The sequence below is a fragment of the Aulonocara stuartgranti genome (genome assembly GCF_965226115.1).
Source record: "Aulonocara stuartgranti genome assembly, chromosome: 22".
Taxonomy (NCBI): domain Eukaryota; kingdom Metazoa; phylum Chordata; class Actinopteri; order Cichliformes; family Cichlidae; genus Aulonocara; species Aulonocara stuartgranti.
In genome coordinates this window covers 21,532,723-21,538,038 of record NC_138957.1, presented here as the reverse complement: position 1 = coordinate 21,538,038, position 5,316 = coordinate 21,532,723, and the positions used below count along the sequence as shown (strand labels likewise).

The window sequence follows — 5,316 nt, the reverse complement described above, 5'->3', positions numbered from 1 at the left end:
GTAAAAGTGTGCCCACACCGCCACTTCACTAATGCCACCTTGAGTAGAAACGAGGAGTTTACGGTTTGGATTATTGTTTTGCGATGTTTTGCAACAATAGTTGCAATAATAATAATAATAATAAAATAAATAATATATAGACTTTTCATATAAGCAAAAAACTTTAAATCCTATTTTAATGGCTTATTAGTTCACACGTTATATGATTTAAAGCAGAGGCGATTCTAGGATTAGAGCTTTGGGGGGTGCTGAGCACCCAGAGAGCTGCCCAGCCAGGCAAGATAAATCATATAATTCTTAAATTCATCAAGTCTCCCTGTCCCTGGGTCCTCGTCTCAAAACATGACATCACTGTTTTGTACATTTTAACACAATTTAATCCCCACATTTGTGAAAGAAAAGCAAAACACTTTTTTTGAAAAGTCTGTAACAAAACCATCAAATCTGATAAAGGTTATTTAAATGCTGCAAAAGAAGAATGGATTGGAATAAAAAAAAATACATATCCTAACCTTAATTACTGGGGGAGAATAATGAATTATGCACATAGTGAGTAAAAAGCAAACTGAGTGCATTTTTTGGACAGAGATTCACTTTTAATGTGTATGTATAATATAATACAGATACATAAAAAAACACTCCCAAAACAGAATAAATTATTACAAATAAAAATCTTTACTGCAGACACTAATTTTACTAATTTAATAATACTAATTTTGTGTCGTGAGATTTATGGGTTTCATTCTTTCATAGTGGTACTAGGGAGAGCTTGACATTTTTATCAGGTGGTACACGCTGTAAAAAGTTTAAGAAACACTGATAAGTGTATGTGTGCTTTTGGAAAACATTTAAAGTTGCGGTACAGAATCTTTGAAACAAGCTGGCTTGAAACATTTTTAGAATATAAACAGAGCACTCTGCTTCTCTTTACAGCTCCTCACACCACCAGGGCACCGTTTGGCACTTTCTGATAGTGTGCAAATGTGGCGCACGTACTGCGGCAGTCATACAGACAACTGGACGGTCCAAAAGTTGGTCTACCCATTACTGACTGAGGTTTTAGTAGAGTTGTGTCTGAACCACATAAAAATATATTATTAATTTTAATCTCCCCGATCAATTATAATGTTATGTTGGAATGTTGTTAAAGAGGGTCAAAAATGTTTCAAACCAGTTTGTTTTGCAGATTCTGTATAGCAGCTTTAATATAGGTTTTTTCTCTTTGTCAGTTTGCAATGGCAGATCGTGGCTCAAGAGTTGGCAGTTCGCCTTGTAATCGGAAGGTTGCCGGTTCGAGCCCCAGCTTGGACAGTCTCGGTCGTTGTGTCCTTGGGCAAGACACTTCACCAGTTGCCTACTGGTGGTGGTCAGAGGGCCCGGTGGCGCCAGTGTCCGGCAACCTCGCCTCTGTCAGTGCGCCCCAGGGTGGCTGTGGCTACAATGTAGCTTACCATCACCAGTGTGTGAATGGGTGGATGACTGAATATGTAAAGCGCTTTGGGGTCCTTAGGGACTACTAAAGCGCTATATAAATACAGGCCATTTTAATAGTTTCTGTTTTGCCTGTCACTGTTCCCTGTCTGTTTTCTTACCTGGTTCTTCCTGACCTTGTACTTTCTCCTCACATTCATCTCTTTCCTCTCTCCCTCTTTGGACTGAAAATCATACACAAATAGATTGTATTCAATTAGATGAAAAATTACATTAATATGAAAAAATACTATTAAGATCACTAACAAAAAGTCCTCTCTCAGTTTACTTTCAACCAAAAGGAAAATAACCAAACCACGTGAACATCTAATAAAAGATATAAATACACATCCAGTCATCCACCCATTCACACACACATTCACACACAACAGGAGTTCTAAGGTTAATGGGCATTCGGTCAGTTAGCTAGTTAGTATCCATTTAAAACAGGACAGTGGTAAAAACAGTAGGCTACGGACAATTTTAAGTTTTAGGTTTTAAATAGCCTGCATACATTTCAATGGGAGCAACAGGACGGTCAAATGTCGCTGATTTTACTACAGTGTAGGACTTGTTGTAGGGTAGCAAACATCGCCTGAAAACAAGTTTTTTTACACCCAGGTTACCTGGGTGTAATGTTTTTCAGCTAAAAAGAAACATGTTCTGACTCCTACCTAACTATATAAAGAGTAACTGAAGGTTAAATACAGCTAATATGTCCTGTTTTAAGCCAGGCACTAACACCTCCGCTCCGCAGCGTCTCAACCACCATCGCTCTGGCAGCAACGGTGCTAGAGCCAGAGTAGGGGAGAGGCGAGCTGGAACAAACCATTTTGGGAGGGGGGTTCTATACTTTTGTTGTTAAAATGTTATGTCTCAACCAAGTACTGTATGCTTTTTATATTTTTAGCAGTGTGTCACACAAACAACAAATATTGTCAAAAAAAGTAAGAAATCTTTGGGGTGCTTTGATTCATTTTGGGGATGCTGAAGCACCCCCAAAAATGGGCTAAAATCGCCCCTGATTTAAAGTATATTAGAAGCATATAAATTAAAAACTTCCTCAAATAAATGGTATAGATTTTAAATGCTAATATTTGCATATACAGTCGTTCTATTACATTTTATTTACATAGCACCAATTTAGAACACGAGCCACCTTAATGTACTTTATATTGTAAGGTAAAGACCCTACAACACCAGAAAGAAACCCCAACAATTACACGAACCCCTATGAGCAAGCACTTGGCAACTGTGGGAAGGAAAAACTCACTTTTAACAGGAACCAGGCTCAGAGAGGAGGAGCCATCTGTGAACAACTGGAGATTTTAGCAGCTAGCAGTCTTTTTGAGTTTGATTAAATACAGCAATGGTGTATAGACTCACAGAGTGAAAAGACGTGAAAGAAACATCAATCGGAAATCATCAATCTGTTTCTAATGATAGAGTTAATGCAAATGTCAGTGGGGAAGCAGAGAGAAGCACAACATAAAAGTAATTTGAACCTCTACTTTAGTGAAGGACTTGAGTAAACATACCACGTTACTTTCCTACTACTTATCCAGGTGTTTTGATCACTGTAAAATTAAGAGTAGGCCTACTAATTAATAGAGGCAGACAGTTGATGCAGGTGCTACTTTGGGGGCAAAAACTTTATTATTGCATGTTTTTCTTCTTTATTCTGCTAGAAGAATGTGACAAATCCATAAGCTGAACAGTAATGTGTTTATTTAGACATACTGTTTAGTGAAAGTCTGCTAAATTTTTACCATGCCTTGACTGTACAGCACAGCAGCTTGTTTAGAACACAGTCAGAAATAGGGGTACGGAAGGGGTACATTACTGTGCCCCAAGGTACAAAAATGACATTAATACAGTCTAAGGACAAATATTGGACCTCGGGGTAACTATCTGTACCTTTTTTAGTGTCTGAAAGGTACATACATGTTCCTTAATTGTGAAAAGTACTTATTTGTACCCATTCTTTCAAAAGATAAAGTACAGGTTGATTAAGCACTTTTTGATTAGAGTTTTTTTATTTTTATTATTTTTGACAAAAAGCACCCTTAAAAAAAAGCACCCTTATTGAACTCGGAGTGCGAGTTGAGCCCATCCTCACAACATCAAACAAAAAGTAGAAGAAGAAACTCAACGAATAGCTGGTGGATTCTAGAACTTTCTGTAAATGCAGCAGGTGCCATTTTGTTTTATCAACGGAGGGAGATGAATTACGAACTTGTCCGAGGAACTCTTAACAAAAATACAAGAGTGGGGCTTAGATGTCACCGAAGCTGAAGCTCAGCGTTTCAGAGGTAAGTTTTATTTAAAGAAAAATGTAGCATAATTACTAATTATTGGTTTAGCCTAGCTTAACGTATATTAGCAATTTAGCTAGTTTCGGCACTCTCTTAGCTCAAATTATGTCTTTTTACAAACGTTTTTACAAACGTTTCATGTGTAAAGTTGAGGTCACAGTTCTGAAAAATGTGTACACATAGTATTTGTATAAGTTTGAACTTATATATGTGGTTCAGCCACAGTCTATAGGTTCGGTAACCCCTGCGCAGCGGAACGGCGCGAAATTTGATTCCCTGGTAGCTGAATGCAGTTTACCGTTAGTGTATTAATGGTTTAATAAAATCACGTTTTTACATCCATTCCAAGGCCATCAACACACATGGGCGGCTGAATATAACGTCTAAAGGAAATATCTTGACGCCGCACTTGTTTAAAATATAACAAGGGTGTCGCAGCTGGGGTTTGATAGTCGTGTTTTAAGCAATGTGGGAACTTTTTCAGCATGTAATCTGAGCTTGTAATACGGTCCTCCGGGTGTTATCGCTATAAGTAATCGGTCTGAAAGAACAGACGGCAGAAACTGTCGGAAATCTGGAGAAAGGAGTCACCTTAGTAGTGAATATTAACAAATTACAGCATTCTAGTCTTTTTTTTTCTTCCAAACTTGAAAGGGCACAAAAGCATGCTCAGACTCTGCTCTCCTGTGTCCAGTAGTCCCAAACAAACATCTAAATTTAAAAATGAAAACTTTGCATATCGAGAGGATTCACTCTAAAGATTTGGTTTATTTTATTTAATTTACTTTTTTTTTTTTAATGAATATTTCTTTGAACTGAAAGAAGTATTACAAAAGGTTTTAATGTGTGTGATATACGGTTTTTACCCATGTAAAAATGTGGTGATAAATATTCTTACATGGAATTTAGAGTTTGTACTACCATTTATCTTGCAGACAATGAGGTTGATGGTGACACAGTTGACTGCGGTCTTACTGAGACTATGGTTGCATACCTTTTCCAAGGATCCTTCAAAAAGCAGGTTAAATTCAACCAATTTGTGTCAAGGATGAAGGAATCTTCAGTGACGCTGACTCTACAGACTGTCTCTCCAGAAGACTGGCAACCATCTACTTCGTCAACTTCAATAAGGTATTTTCTTATTTATAATGAAGTTAGTATGTCTGAAACATACATGTTGGCCGTTATGCACTTTTAGGATTTAGTTAATATGATCATTGTTTCTACCATATGTATTGTTACTGTAGTGTTTTATACTTCAATTCATGCAATAAAAACAAACACTTAACTGTTTTCACAGCAATGAAAATACTTTGAGACTTTAACCGATACGAGTTCTTTGTGATGCACAGATCGTGTCAGCTCTAATTGTATATTTAGTCTTATGTTGGGTTTCTAATCTGTTTTGACTTTCTCTTCTCACTCTTGCTTTCTTTCAAGGGACCATGCGTCCAAGGAGAGGATTTATTATCCATAGACGCCCACTTAAAGGTCTTACAGTGCCAATATCAGAAGATGCAACCAGATACCA

At 37.3% G+C, this 5,316-nt stretch overlaps 1 long non-coding RNA gene across 1 annotated transcript; it reads left to right on the top strand.

Annotated features, from left to right (window-relative positions):
- Positions 1-3,289: 3,289 nt before the first annotated feature.
- Positions 3,290-5,106, top strand: LOC309698798. The gene is made up of 3 exons (XR_014274185.1): positions 3,290-3,782; positions 4,721-4,916; positions 5,086-5,106. It is a non-coding gene; the product is annotated as an uncharacterized lncRNA (long non-coding RNA).
- Positions 5,107-5,316: the final 210 nt, after the last annotated feature.